The sequence below is a fragment of the Peromyscus maniculatus genome, chromosome 15 (genome assembly GCF_049852395.1).
Source record: "Peromyscus maniculatus bairdii isolate BWxNUB_F1_BW_parent chromosome 15, HU_Pman_BW_mat_3.1, whole genome shotgun sequence".
In the NCBI taxonomy this organism is placed as follows: domain Eukaryota; kingdom Metazoa; phylum Chordata; class Mammalia; order Rodentia; family Cricetidae; genus Peromyscus; species Peromyscus maniculatus.
The window spans coordinates 33,245,134-33,261,770 of record NC_134866.1 but is presented as its reverse complement, the minus strand read 5'-3'; positions in this window follow the sequence as shown (position 1 = coordinate 33,261,770).

Below are 16,637 nucleotides of genomic sequence, written 5' to 3'. Positions count from 1 at the left end.
AGGTCAGTTAGGGAAGTAGTTGTGAAACCTTAAGGTCTGCCCCAGAAAATCGCTTCTCCAGCAAGACTCCATCTCCTAAATGGTCCACAACCTTGCAAAACAGTGCCACCCTCTGGAGAACAAGTGTTTACAAACATGTAAGCTTATAGGGGGAAGTTTCACATTCAAACCACATTATTAGTATCTTCGTTTTTGTTATTGAAGTCTGAAGCAACCATTTTAGGGGCAAATGTTTACTTTCCCCTGAAATTGTTTCCCAAACATTTAATAATGATAACTAAAAGGTAATCAAAGGAAATTATAATTTCAAGAATGTACACTGAAATCCCAGAGTAATTCTCATTTTTATATAAAGAAACATCCATTAGAAAGACACTATCCACTTAAAGGTAAAAAAAAAATATTTAAATTAATCTAGAACCTGGAGATTAAAATGGAACAGATTTTATCCTCGTAACTCAAAAAGGACCATAAATGACAGCACATTGGTTTTACTCTTCTGTTCTCTATATAAAACTATAAGAAAAGAAATTTGCATGATTTTTAAACAACAAAGTTTGTAGTCAGTCCTGACAGCCTCACAAAGAAATTAATGCACCCATTTTGCCTGTCTTACCTGAATCCTGGAGAATATATTGGAAATGCAGTGTTTTAGAAGGGGAAAATAATTCTTGACAGGGAAATACAGCAATAGAGATGTAGCAGCCCATGGAGACTCATCCAACTGTGGGTCTGCCTCAAAGAATTTGATTTCTTTGCAGACTATCAAATGCAATTTGAAAAGTGTTTTGAATTGCCTAAATGTTGAGACTTGTACTCTCTTCACTCCAAGGTCAAGAGTAGGCAAGGCTGGGTAAGTAATGAAAATATTCATAGAGTGGTCTTCTGGTTAGAGCCTATGAAATATTTGTCTTAGGGTTTCTATTGCTAGGATGAAGCACCATATCCAAAGCAAATTGGGAAGGAAAAGGTTTAGCTTAAACTTCCAAATCATTGTTCATTATTGAAACAAATCAGAACAGGAACTCAACAGGAGCTATAGTCGGAAGTTTTCCTATGTCCCACAGCCACTCAGTCCCAAATAAACACTCAGAGGTTTATTATTAATTCCAAACTGTTTGGTCTATGGCTCAGGCTTATTGCTAACTAGTCTGACATCTTAAATGAATCCATTTCTATTAATCTATATTTTGTCACATAGCTGTGGCGTTACTTGTGTGCTGGCATCTTGTTCCTTGGGCAGCTGGATGGTGTCTGCCTTGACTCTACCCTTTTCCCTGTCTCTCTGCTTGGTTTTCCCACCTGGCTCTTATCCTGCCTTACCATAGGTCAAAGTAGCTTTATTTACTAACAAATGGGAGCAACACATATTCACAGCATACAGAAAGATCATCCCACAGCATTCCCCCTTTCTGTCTAATCAAAAAGGATGTTTTTCATTTTAATATAGTAAAATTATACATAACAAAACAGTTATCAAGTAAGAATTACAGTTATAATATCTAGTCTATTTGTATTTGGCAAAATTATATAAAATAATCTATCATCTATCCTACCTTTGTAAGTCTAAAGTTTTATATGTAATTTACCTTTTATCATAACTAAGAAAAACTATAATTGTAATTATCTAGTCTTCAACTCCATCAAGTACTCCCAAAGGATATAATATTACCTAAGTAAACAGGAGGTGCATCGTAAGCAACTTTCAAAATTCTAGAAATGACAGAGACATTCGGCTGCCTGGACAGTTGTGGTGGTACTGTGTTCCCCAAAATATTGTGTACCTTAATAAACTTATCTGGGGTCAGAAAAGTCTCTAGATACTTAAGATAAGCAGTGATATCACACACCTTTAATCCTAGCATTCCAGAGGCAGAAATCCATGTGTTCAAGGATACAGCCAACCATAGTGACTCACGCCTTTAATCCCAGAAAGCAAGCCTTTAATCCCAGGGAGTGATGATAGAAAGCAGAAAGGTATATAAGGCATGAGGACCAGAAACTAGAAGCATTTGGCCTGGTTAAGCATTTGGCTGGTTAAGCATTTGGCCTGGTTAAGCATTTAGGCTTTTGAGCAGCAGTTCAGCTGAGACCCATTCTGGATGAGGACTCAGAGGCCTCCAGTCTGAGGAAGCAAGACCAGCTGAGGATCCTGCAAGGTGAGGTAGCTGTGGCTTGTTCTGTCTCTCCAATCTTCCAGAATTCACACCAATAACTGGTGTCAGGTTTGATTTTATTAATAAGAACTTTTAAGATTAATGCTACAGACAGTCATCCAAATTTTCTCTGTAACATTGGGGCACTTATCATCAGCCTACAGGCTTAGAGTCTCTGGAATACTTTTCAGTGAAGCAGAAATTAGAAGGACTGTTCCATCTAATAGCAAAGTTCAGTCACTTTCCTCTGTGTTCTGCAGAATATCTGGTAGTTTCTTTTGCAAAGCAGGAATCTGAAGGACCATCCAGCCTTGTTTTGGCAAAGTTCAGTGGCCAATTTCCTATGAGTCCTGCATGTCCAGTTTATACAACACTGTCAAGTAGTCCAAGCAAGAGCAGTTTCTTGCCCAAATGGCTAGCCTTTTCTATACTGCAAGCAAACTCCATAGCAAGTTTCATCAACACCCATCTTCCTCTTTGAAGTAAATTGGTGCTGCCGGGAGCAGACGTGTCTCATTGTCCAGAAAAGTCTAAGTTCTTAAAACATTTCCAATGCCATATTCTGTAGGTCTTTGAAGTGTTTAAAGATAATCTATCTAATTAAAATATATCTTTGTATACCAAAAAACTTAACTAACATGCCTATAAGTTTGATTATCATAAATGACTATTAATTTGTATTTCTTAATGATATATTCCAATTTTATTATTATTATTTTTTTTTTGGTTTTTTGAGACAGGGTTTCTCTGCGTAGCTTTGTGCCTTTCCTGGAGCTCACTTGGTAGCCCAGGCTGGTATTCCAATTTTAAATGAGTTACATAAACATAATTCCTTAAACAAAAGTATAAATATACATATAGTATAACAAAATTGACCTTAAATTTGTATTAATAAACCAAAATCCATACCAATGTAAAGTATTTTGAGATCAAGAGTGGTTTTTAATGGATTAAAATCTATTTAATAATCTATCTTTTTTCATCTATATCATATCCACCTTTAAATAAAAACAAATATTCATAAACAATATTTTGGGAATTTGAGCATAGCTTTCTATCTATGCTACTTCCTGCTGACTGGGGGCACAGACAACCTTATGGGGATCCTGAGAAAATTTAGGATTATAGTCAAGTCCTGACTAAAGTAGTCTGTGAGGCTGCATCATCTCAGAGAGTTGACTTGAAGCTGTTCTGGATGTTGAATCACCTGAAGACCTCTCAGGGAGTCTTCCTTGATGGAACCATATTAACATGGAAGGAATCTACAGCTTCTCATCTTCTGTGGAAACAAAAGCAAAACCTCTTTTCCAAAGCAACACACCCTTAGACCAAAATTTTGAAGTCAAGATACCTTTAAGATATGTATGTTGGGTCAACTTAGCAGCCCTAAAATCAAATGTTTCTCTGCAGTTAAAAAAAAAATTCCAAATACAACACAGTAATATACAGTATCCAGATTCTCTGTGTATTTTCCATCTTTACGTGGCTTTTTTTAAATTACTCTATTTCTTTAGGTACTTTCTCTACCAATTTTCTTTTCTCTCTCAAGCCTACATATGTTTTTAAACACACCAATTAGAGGGTGTTTTTTTTTTTTATCTGCATCTGTTTTATTGTGTATCTGTAATCATTTTCTGACCATTGCTTTAAACTTCAGCATGGCTAGGACCAAAACAGTGGCTCTGTCCCACTCTGCCTTCCGACATGGTGGAGGTACATTCACTGCCAGCTCTGGGAGCCATGCTCTCCAACCCAACTCTGGGAAACAGAAGGTTCATGCCACCACCAAACAGCTTGCAGCATGCTGCCCACAACTCCCAAAAGAGCTGTCCATGCCATCAGCACAAACCAGAAAGCTGTCTCTTAAAGTAGCCATGAATCTTTTAGCTGCCAGCAACAGAGCCTATCTAAAAATTTTCAGCTACCAAGAAGCTGCGCTTGACTCCTGTTTTTTGTGGGTCTAGAAACCCTCTTTTTTAAGCTTTTTTAGGCTTTATGTGGATACACATGCACCACATTGGTGTCAAATGTGGATGGAAGTTTTCCTGTGTCCTGCGGCTGCTCAATCCCAAATAAACACACAGAGGCTTATTATTAATTATAAGCTGTTTGGTGCATGGCTCAGGCTTATTGCTAGCTACCTCTGACATTTTAAATTAACCCATTTCTATTAATCCATATTTTGCCATTTGGCTGTAGCATTACTGGTCTGCTGGCATCTTGTTCCTTGGGCAGCTGGATGATGTCTGCATTGACTCCACCCTTCTCCTCCCTATTTCTCTGCTTGGATTTTCCACCTGACTCTTATCCTGCCTTACCATAGGCCAAAGCAGCTTTATTTATTAACCAATGAGAGCAACATGTATTCATAGCATACAGAAAGACCATTCCACAGAGGGACAGAGAAACTTCAGTCTACAGGAACCTCCAGGGAGGAGCTGATGCAGAAGCCATGTATCTACTTATTGAGTTGTTTCTTATGGTTTCCTCAGTCTGCTTTCTTGTGGAACCCAGATACTCCACCCCGCTGAAGGGGCACCCACAATAGGCTTTCCCCATCAATCACTAATTAAGAAAATGCCTTCTCTGCAGGCTTGCTTAGATTTTATTGAGGCATTTTCTCAGTTAGAGCTCTCTCTTGTCTAGTGACTCTAGCTTGTGTCAAGTGGACATAAAACTAGCCAGCACACTTAATGACGTCATTTTTTTAATAGCTGAATAATATTCCATTGTGTGAATAATATTCCATCTATCTATTCTTCCATTGAGGGGCATCTAAGGTATTTCCAGTTTCTGTCTATTATGAACAAAGCTGCTATGAATAAAGTTGAGCAAGTATCCTTATGGTATCTGTGGAGCATTCTTTGGGGTTATGCCCAAGAGTGGTATAGCTGGGTCTTAAGGTAGGCTGATTTCCAGTTTTCTGAGTAACTGCCATATTGATTTCCAAAGTGGCTGTACAAGTTTGTACTCCCACCAGCAATAGAGGAGTTCTCCCCTTGCTCTACATTCTTGACAGTGTGAGCTGTTACTTCAGTTTTTAATCTTATCCATTATGACAAGTGTAAGATGGAATCTCAGAGTCATTTTGATTTGCATTTGCCTGATGGCTAAGGATGTTGAATATTTAAGTGTTTCTCAGCCATTTGAGACTCCTCTGTTGAGAATCCTTTGTTTATATATGTACCCCATTTTTAAATTGGATTATTTAGTTTGTTGAGGTCTAGTTTATTGAGTTCTTTATATATTTTGGATATCAGCTCTCTGTCAGATGTGGGATTCATGATCTTTTCCCATTCTATAGGCTACCATTTTGTCTGTTTGATGATGTCCTTTGTCTTACAGAAGCTTTTCAGTTTTATGAGGTTAGGCAGAGCTTGGGGAATCCTGTGGAAGAGGGGGAGGAAGGATTGTAGGAGCCAGAGGGGTCAAGGACACCATAAGAAAACCCAGAGAATCAACTAACCTTGGCTCGTAGGGCTCAAAGAGGTTGAACCAACAACCAGGGAGCCTGTATGGGACTGAGCTAGGCCCTCTGCATACATGTTACAGTTGTATAGTTTGGTCTTCTTATGGGACTCCTAACAGTGGAAGCAGGGGCTCTCTCTGAATCTACTGCCTGCTTTTGGGACCCTTTCCTCCTACTGGGTTGCCTTGTCCAGCCTTAATAGGAGAGGAAGTGCCTAGTCTTACTGCAACTTTATATGCCATGGATGGTTGATATCTGCTCTTTCCTGAAGAGAACTGTAGGAAAAGTGGTGGGGAGGTCAGAGGCCAGGACTTGGAGGAGGGGAGAAAGGGGAAACTGCTTTAAGGATGTATGATGGATAGATAGACAGATAGATAGATAGATAGATAGATAGATACATACATACATACATACATACATACATACATACAACAAGCTAGCACACTCTTCTGTTTTGAAAATTGTAACATCATAAGGGAGCAGAGTCCATGTTGAGTTAGATGACTATTCCATTGCCTTGTGGTTCTTTAGAGCTTGCACTTTGTCAATAATACTGATTTTGTGGATCTTACAAAAGGATTAGAAATTGCCTCCTTTTACCAGTACAACATGCCTGTGAAACTCTGGGTGTGTCACACCCATGGTACTACATTTGATTCACTTGTTTCCTGTGGTATCAGCCTTTATCTCTTTCTCTTCCTTATAACAATAATAATAGATTTGATGGTTTTGTTGGTTTGAAAGAAAATGGCCCCCAAAGGGAATGGCACTTGTTAGAGTAAGTGTGGCCTTCTTGGAGGAAGTGTGTCACTGTGAGGGCAGGCTTTGAGGTCTCATATATGCTCAGGCTACACCCAGTATGGTAGGCAGCTCACTTCCTGTTGCCAGCAGATCAAGATGTTGAAGTCTCAGCTCCTTCTCCAACACTATGTCTGCCTGCATGCAACCATGTTTCTTGCCATGATAATGGACTAAGCCTCTGAAACTGTAAGCAAGCCTCAATTAAATGTTTTCCTTTATTTCTTTTTTATTATTATTAAGAAATTGTCTATTCACTTTACATACCAACCACAGATCCCTCCTCTTCCCCTTTCCCTCTTCCCACCCCCAGCCTTCCCCCTCATCTCAGCCCCCATCCCCAGATTTTCCAAGTCAAGATTTCCCATGGGGAGTCAGCAGAGCCTGGCACACTCAGCTGAGGCAGGTTCAAGCCCCTCCCCCCTGCACCAAGGCTGTGCAAGATGTCACACCCTAGGCAGGGCTCCAAAAAGCCCACCCATGCACCAGGGATGGATCCTGATCCTCCTGCCCAGGGTCCTCCTAAACAGTTCAAGCTTTTTATAAAAGTTGCTGTGATCATGGTGTTTCTTCACAACAATAGAAGCCCTAAATAAGACAATGATTGTCAAAGAATAATGTAAAAACATTCACCACATCATTTTCATTCATTTAAATAATAATCACACTGTTTTATTTAATCCACTAGTAAAGGAAAACTTTAAAAACAAGAATTACTAAATTACTAAATTGCATTCCTAAATTCGATGCCAAATGAGTGGTGTCTTACATGGCAACCTACTACCTGTTCATTTGGGGATCATTAACCACAATAAAAGAACATAATTACATTTTATCTCTTATACAACTTAAATTCTTGTCTTGGGGCTCCCTAATTCTCTCTAATTTTACAATTGAATGCCACTTAGGATTGAAGTCATTGCACTTTTCATAATCCTGAGCAATGAACTTTCCTAGCACTGGTCAGAACAGTCAGAGCTTAGCAAAGGCTCCCTGTGCTTAGCCACTGGTAGGGCAAGTTGCTGGAGAAACAGTGTCTTTGAGCACTCCAGTTGAAAATGAGTGCTTAGAAACTCAGGAAAACAAACTTTAACAGAGGGGATTCTAATTTTTACATTATGAAAAGAGAACAACAAATGTAAGTCTGGCTGGCTGATGGTGGTGATGCCCGTGAGGTAGCTCAGCTTTGTTTTGGTGGAGCACAAATGAAAAGTTCTAATATTGTGCCAACTGAGATCAAGCTCACTCATAAGTGTAAGAAAGAAATCTCAAACAGCATTGGCTTAAACACAGAGAAATTTAATATTTTCCTTTAAGTTAAAGTTCAGATACTGATTTTTAAGATGTTCCCGTGCATCTAGGATATTAAAGGATTCTGACAGGACATTGTTCCATCATCTTTGAGTATCAGTCTCAGAATAGCAAGAAATACAGTGATATTCGGTGTTATTGCTTTTTGTTTGTTTTTTGTTTTGTTTTTCATTCTTAAATAAAATAAGCAACTAATGTGTTGAGGTGGGGATTAGAGTTAGAAACTCTCTCTCTCTGTCTCTCTCTCTCTGTCTCTCTCTCTCTCTTTCTCTCTGTGGTCCCTTCTCTGTAAAACTAGATGACTCTATTATTGCACATTCAACTTCATAGAGCCACTGTTTTCGATGCAATAAGTCTTGCAAATGAAAATCAAGTTAACTAGCCAGTCTGAAATAGAGACTCCAAAATAATGAATAACAAATGGCAATAGACAGCAGGATACAACAGTCCAGTTTCGTTCACATGTCTTCATTTTGGGAAGTTCTGTTTCTATTCACTTACATCTGAGGGATTCAACCATGAGAAAACAAACTTTAAACTTCCAGAAATTGCCTTCATGTTCATAAACTTGGGATCACAGCCTGGTTTCTAGAGTTTTAATTACTGCAGTATGATAGGGCCTTACTCTACAGTAAACACATCTTTAAGACTATCTCCACATTGATATAGACCTAGGCCAAATTATACTGGGTTATATGGTGCAAGAATTTCTAGGTACATGTTTTACTTTCTAATGCATATTAATCTTGTATTAAATTTGCTGCTACTATATTGAATGACAACATGCTAGTTTCATTTCTTAGCTTTAAGAAAGAGGAATGTTTTCTGTTTCAGTGATCCTGAGCTAATCTACACGAGATGATTTGTCAACACTTTCCAAAATGTACTCATAGACTTGATCACTTGAGAAAGGACTAATCAGGTGAGAGGAAACAATTCTTTTATGCCTCTAAATATATGCCTTTTCATTTTAAATTTGTGACTCGTTACTCTTTTACTGAATAATGATCAATGGATCACTTGAAAAGAAAACATTTATTTTGAAGGGTTGAATGGGGTTTTGGCTTTAGAATATTGACTTACCAAACAAAACTAAAACAGACACTTGGTGATACGATTTTTAAATCTTAAACCATTGAGGTTAGACTTGGACAATCTGTGGTAAAGAACAATTTCTCCTGTGAATACTACACCCACAAGCATCTTCCTATCATTAGGGATATGTCTCTGGAGAAGAAAACAGGATGAGTTGTGAGTTAGAGGCCAAAAAGGGCTATGTAGCAAGGCTCTAAATCAAATTGTCTATTATCATCATTGTCCTCACCATCATCAAATAATTATTCTCCCTGTTTCTTGGAAGAAAATTCACTGTCATCTGAACTCACAACAGAGAAAGGTATTGGTTTGTCTTATGATCTGTTGTACAAAAGATTTTACATTATTTTAAGTAATTAAAAGAAAATAAGAATTGCATGCAGAATGGTATAAAGAAAAGAAGACATCCAAGAAAATCAACCAATAGTCTCTATAATAAATGCAGTGTAGTAAGAAATACAGAAAAAAAACAATGAATAAAAATATATAACTCTTTGGAATATCCCCCCCTGAAAATGAGAAATGAAGGCTCATACTATTCTATATGAGCTGAAATCTAACTGGAGGATTTGAGGTTATTTAAATGTGTACTCTCCATTCTCAAAGAGACAAGTTAGGATAAATAAATACACAAGCAATGTTTTAGATTCAAAGTCGGCCTACATTTTTTTCACCTTAAATTACAATCTATATCTTAGTACCAGTTTTTGGAAAATAGCCACTTGAGCCAAAAGAGCCTCTATGCACATAGCATTCAGACTCTTACATTTTTTGAAAGGAAAGAGAGTGGTTTTTATTTTCTTTTATATCAAAATTAATTTTGTAATGCAAATTGTCTTTTTTGTAATGCAAATGTCTGATTTTGTAATGCAAATTGCTAATAAAAAGCCAACTGTATCCCTTGGAGAATTATTCTAATATACGCAGGTCTGATACTCAAAATTTGTCCAGTCCCCTCACTAGGTTACTGCTTTCTGTCTCCATTTCTCGTTCTTATTCATCTTAATGAATGCATTGAAAAAAGGGAGTGTGTATCTACCTGGAGTCATCCTGTTAGGCAAATGGTTCTTCAGAAGATCAACACAATCCAGTGGACATCTCTATTAGGTTTGTGTTTACTGAGGATACTTCCTCTCTGAAATTCTAGAGTGCAATTTCCTTCTATCCAACAACTTTTAAGGCCATCAGAATTCTTTCCTAGGTCTCAGAAGGTGGGCAGAAACTGGAGGAAGAAAATAAATTCACACACAAACTTTCTTGCCAAGACATTTAAGATACAAGCACTTTTCCTTCCATATTTCATAAGGCCACACCTAATCAGCTTCACGGGAAGATAGATTTACAGTCTAGGTGTTCAGAAAGAAAAACAAAGGGTGTAGGTAACATCTGGCTAGACATATCAAAAGCATAGAATGTGTTCTTTCTCAAACATACATATTTAACAAATTTACATAAAATAATTTCAATTCCCAGCATGTAGATATTAGAGTAAAATTCAAAAAGGAAAAACTGTTCCACCAGCAATTATATTATGTGATTGTGGCTGTTTGGGATGTCTCCTGTTCTTGCTCACATCTTTTTGTACTTACTGCACTCTGAATATGAAAGATGTATTTCATAAAAGGACATCTGGCTCTCCTTAATATCTAAATTATTGAATTTTTATGCATCTATGTCATACCCTTGGGTGTTTACTTTGAAAGAGGTTCAAGTAAAGTTCACTTTGATAGAGAGCCAGAATGCCTTCATGCATTAATTAGCATATTCTAATCTTGAAAGCACTAAATGAATCATCACTTCTGCTTATTAGTCCTTTCAGGACCAGCTTTGCCACTGTCTTGGCTGTATTTTTTTTAATATCTGAGGCTCATTGTTCCCAGCTGTGACTCAGCAGTGATCCGTGGGTAGGTATAGTGGGTCATTATAATTCTCTAATGTCTACCAAACTCCAATACTTCTGAAGCTTGCCAGTGACTCCAGAGGACTGCAGAGTAGAGAAGCAAAATGAACACCAGAAAGTTGGTGTTCAACAGCTCACGCTCATACCTATGACTGAAGTGGTGTTCCAATCCTGAGTGATCTGACTCATTTGAGTCAGTTAAAATTTCTCCACCAGTAGATCCATGGGTCTATTTTTTCCCAAAGTGAGTATGCACACACACTAATAGGTCAGCCACTAGCTAGAAGAAGAGATCAAAATATCAGAGTTTGTATATATGTATTAGATACTTTTTTTGTCATCGAGACAAAATAGCTAACAACATCATAATGAGGGATGGGTTTATTTTGGCTCACAGTGTGAGGGTACAGTCCATCACTGAAGGGAAGGCATGCAGCAGGAGGGGGAGGTAGCTGATCATATTACATCTATGCTCAGAGGGAGACAAATACTGCTGCCCAGTTCACTTTCTCTCTCAATTTTTTTTATTCAGTCTAAGCCTCCATCCCATGAAGTGACACTGCTTAATGTTTAGAGTGGTTTTCTGCATATCAGTTAAGCTAATATAGAACATCCTCCACAGATAGGATCAGATGTTTGTCTCCTGGTTGGTTCTAGTCACTGTCAAGTTGAAGGATAAATTAAATTATATTACATTAACATTTAATTTATCAGTTCCTGCGGTTGAATTCATGTAGTACGCTGTGGCCTAAGAGAAGGAGTTATTCTGAAATAAAAGGGAAAGTCTTGTCCCTGGAGGAGAATCCAGGTAGGTAGATTAGTGGATCAGCATAGGCACTTATAATTAATGTAAATTTCATTTAACAATCGTGAGGATGTGTCCTTAAGGTATTCCTCCAAGATGGTGACACATACTTGTAATCCTAACACTCGGAAGGCTAAGGCAGGAGGCTTAAAGTTTAAAAACCAGCCTAAGCTATAGAGAGAGTTCTCAAAACAAACAAATAAAATAGTCTAAGAAATTGGAATTGAACATAAACACATATACATAAAAATTTCACGTCATACACCACAAAATGGGAGAACTGATTTCCCTTGCGGTCTTTGGGAATGACTACCGGGAGGAAATGAAAAGTAATGGTCTGATCAGCTACACAGCAAGTGCTTGAGGGAAGAAAGGCAAAGACTTATCATCATTCCTACACTATAAAGAAGATGTATATATGAGTCATTGAAGGAAGAGGTAATTGCTTCTTTTTGAAGAATCTATACTATAAAAAAGGAGCATTTTAAAAACAAATTGGAAAAGTTCCCATTGCTGCCTGACTTAGACACAGAATGCAATTACAGTGTATAATGTTGAAAGAGCAAGCAAGCAAACAAAAAAGGATTTGCTGTGATGATTAATTGTGTTTTGACTTGATTGGCTATTTCATGTGCAGATAAATGGTAAAGTATTATTTCTGTTATGTGTCTGAGAGAATGTTTCTGCAAAATTAGCATTTAAGACAGTAGATTTATTAAACATTCCCCACGAATTTGGCAGGTATTATCCAATCCACTGAAGGTAAAGAGAAAGTACCAAAGGAGTGATTCATTTTCTTATTAATTCTCTCTCTACCCCATGTCCTCCCCTCCTTCTCTAGTACTCTTCCTCCCTTCCTTGCACACTCACTGACTCACTGATTCATTCCACACCCCCTCCGCTTTCTCCTTGATCTGAAACACTCACTTCTACGTCAGACAAAGTTCTCTGACTGACTGGGTATATTACCAGATTCCTTGATTCTCCAGCATGTTCATGGCAGAAAGTGAGACTTGATGATCATAATCCATAAACCAACTCCCATCATAAATGATTTATTCTCTGTTCTCTAACCAATTGTTAGTTCCTGCATGAAATACCACCCACTTTACAAAGAAACTTCTTTGATGAGGTCTGATAGTATACAAATATTGGCCATAATACTGACATGTTGAGCTAAATGTGCTTACTGGCACAATAGTGACATAATGTGATGAGGTAACTTCCCACTCCCTGATTGGATTGGAGACCTGCTCTTCAGGAGGGAATTATACGTCCAGTTCTGCAATCCTGCTCCAAACCCGTGGATGGAAAGAGAGGTCATAGGCCCTAGAATAGAGCCTCCCATTGTTATTTTGTTAAATGATTGTGCTGTCAAATTGCCTTCTAAATATTTATGTTTGCACCCATAGACTTCAGATGCTCTCAATCTTGATCAGAGATGCTTCTTTTTGCTGTGGGCAGCAGTTCATGGAGAGATGCATAGCTGGTCAAAATGCTAAGAATAAGAAACTCCATGCTCAGCCCTACAAAGGACATCTATTTTAAGCCCCTTCCCATACACACCCCAAGGCTCAGGGAACATCTCAAAAAAGGAAGAGAAAGGAATGGGAGAGTTGGAACATGGAAAGGAGTGTTACGAAATGCTGTCATCTGGACATAATATAGCTATCACAATTATCAGCTTATAGCAGCTGTGTTACTTGAATATAAACTGCATGAGATCAAGACAGCTAACATCTGGGCATGGGTCCAGTATCCATCACATACTGAGTGTCTATTCACAGTAGACAGCTGCAGGGGGAAGTGGAATCACTCCTTTTGAAGATGTGGTAGGTTTTCAATGCTCTACTACGTGGTTCTATGCCCATAGACATATGGATAGCACTAACTAGACAGGAAATTATCAAAAATAAGAGATAAAGTTGGGAGGAAACATATATATGAGGATATTGGGGGTAATTAAGGGGAAATGAATGGTTAGATATGATCATTTTCCACTGTGTATATGTATGAAAAATAGTTTCTTAAATCCAAATTGTATTAATATTGAATATCATGAAATTATCATAGATAAACAGTTAAAATTTTATGTCTAAATATCTAAACAGATGGACAGATGTAAACTGGAGAAAGTATGATTTTAACATCATGGTACCATATCTGAGGATACATAAAAAGGGGTTTCTCAAAATATATGATATCCTAATAAATACATACTCCTAGCTCTCTCATAGCTTAGAGGAAGAGCTCTCTGGATTTTGAAGATTGTTAAATTATCTTTGTGTGTGTGTGTGTGTGTGTGTGTGTGTGTGTGTGTGTGTGTGTGTCCGTATGTCTGTGTTACAGTAATTTTCCATGTTGGTTCCAAATATCACCTTGTTGTTCAGGATGTGGTGACTTAACTTCATCTAATAAACCATTGGCCTCAAGAGTTTGGAAGGGATTAATCAGAGGGAAGACAGAGTAGAAAGTAGGAGTCCAAAGACCTATTTTTCTCATATGTTAGATAAAATTCTTCGAGAAGGTTCTATAATTTCCAATTCAAGTTTGTTGACCTTTTTTTCAAAGTCCATGTTAAAACTTCATTTAAAGTAATGAGAACATAGAAAAAGAATAGGAGCAAGGAAATGAGAAGGCGTTGTTTTTAATTTTCATTCACAGACATCTTGGAAATTTACAGGACTAATTTTAGTGACCTACATCTAGTAGAACAATAGGTTATCAGTTTTGTATCAGTACAGTTGTCACATAGACTGATACAAATATATTTTGATCCTTCAGAAGTCAGGATTCAAATCAAGGAAAAATACAAAACAAAGCAAAGAAACAACCATTAACTAGAAATTGTGCAAAATTAGACTAAAGAGTTATCTTGGAGCTTTATTTATAATTCTGTTTTGGAGGGACAACTGCCATATTCTGGATTTTTTAAAAATTGTTTTTGATATTATATGATATTAGTAATTATTCCTTATGGTAATATTTTATTTGTGCTGAAATGTGATTTTATTTGTATGTTAATAAATAAAGTTGCCTGGGGATCAACGCTAAGAGAAAGTCATTAAGCAGAAGTCTGGTAGTGGTAGTACACGCCCTTAATCCGATCACATGGCAGGCAAAGTCTCTGTGTGTTCAAAATGGCAGACAAAGTCTCTGTGTGTTCAAGGACAGAGTCAGCATGGTGACACAAGTCTTTAATCCTCGTACCAACCATAGAGACCTGGAGGTCTATATAGACAGGCAGTGATGAGGAAGTCATGTGGTTGGGTTTAGAACCAATGAGAAGTCAGAAGAAAAAGGCAATAAAAAGACAGGACAAAGGAAGAAGTTCTCTCTCGAAGGGGAAGGACAGCAGCAAGTGTTAAGATAAGGTGGTCTTAGCTCTTGGCTACTGCTCAATCTCTGTGCTTTTAACTCTTTATTTGGCTCTGTGTTTCTTATTTAGTAAGACCGTTTAGAGTTACTTCTACATTTCCTCTCAAGTGTCACTATACAATTAGTCACTATACAATTAGTTTAATAACATTTAATAACTGAGAAGCAGGAAGACAGTTTAGTTAAGCAGCTCAAATTATGGATTCAAACTGGCCTTGGATTATACTCCAAAGCCCCATTTATTGTTTCTGGTATAACTATCCACAAAGATTACATTTCTCTAAATTGATGAAGGGCAACAATACTGATATTGTGATCAGATAATCATGCAATCACAACCCTGTTTTGCCTGGTGCCCAAATGTAGAGAAAACTCTAGTGTCCTTGTTGTTTTTGGTGTGTGTGTGTGTGTGTGTGTATGTGTGTGTGTGTGCGCGCGCGCGTGCGCGACCATGCACATGCCACATACACCCATGCATACTGATGTTGATAAAATTCAGTGCCTAATGCATACTAGTATGTTCTAGCACTGAGATATACTCCAGTTACTGACAAAATTAAAAACTGTAAACAACTGTAACTGCCCCAGGCCATTCCATTTTTAATTATAGATTTTAAATATATAGTTTTAGCATGCCATCATGCTAAGTTCATGTGAGTGTGAAACTCTAGTCCCAAAGAGAGTAATCATCATGTCAAAGAAATGATACACTAAAATTCTATGATTCGTAGAACACATTGGCCTCATTAAGAGAAAAAAGTCTGTGAAATCTATTGATGATAACACTATTACTTCAAATTTGCATTCCATGTCGGAGGGGCAATACGGTTAAGCTCTTAGAAACCCGTGGAAAATGCTGACACTCAAGAATAAATTTTTCCTCAATCCCTCCCATCCACCCTGTGAATGTGAGCGATGTTTTAGAGTTTCTTCTTTATACGCATGTTTAGATCCTATCAATGAACAAGGTAAGAGGCCTCAGGAAATCTATTGCTTACTCAGTTTTTCAACATGGTATGCCTATTTTTAAAAGGAAACAGACATCCAAACTATTTTCATAATTTCTTTTTATAACTTATGATTAGTTGCATCCGATTTAGTACAGAAAGTGTCTTCATTTCCTTAAAACATGATACATGTCCTTGCCCTTCTTGCATTCATCATATCTTTCTAAGCCAGAAGTTTACTGGTCTAAATGTGCTTGCACTTTCTGAGACATTTCAACTTCCTGGCAAAGCTCTTGTATACTTGGTTATGAGTTTCATTATTTTATTTATATTAATTTATACTTAAACTAAGTTAGCATGGGAAAACACTGCTGTATAAACAGGCCCATTTCCCTTTAGCTTACTTAAAATGAACAGACTAGTATGTTACTTGCAAAATTTCTAGTGCAAATTCAAGAATTTAAGTCACGTATATTCTCTGCATAATCACCAGAATTATCATTCAGAAGTTCAATTATTATCCATTTTAGTACAGAGCCACCTCAGAATTATTTCTCATAATTAAGAATATCAGCCATCTACAGTTCCAAATGCTTCCCTAGTTCTTGGACTCTGTTGTGGCTTTTCTCTACTTTATTAACTTCCTGCCAAGCACTCTCCTATCCCTCACTGCTTCAGGTTACCGACCTATGATCTACGGTGCTTCTAATACAGCTTTCAGTATCTGTCCTTCAACTCCATAGATGTCAGTACACTCACATGTAAGACACAAGCTTCA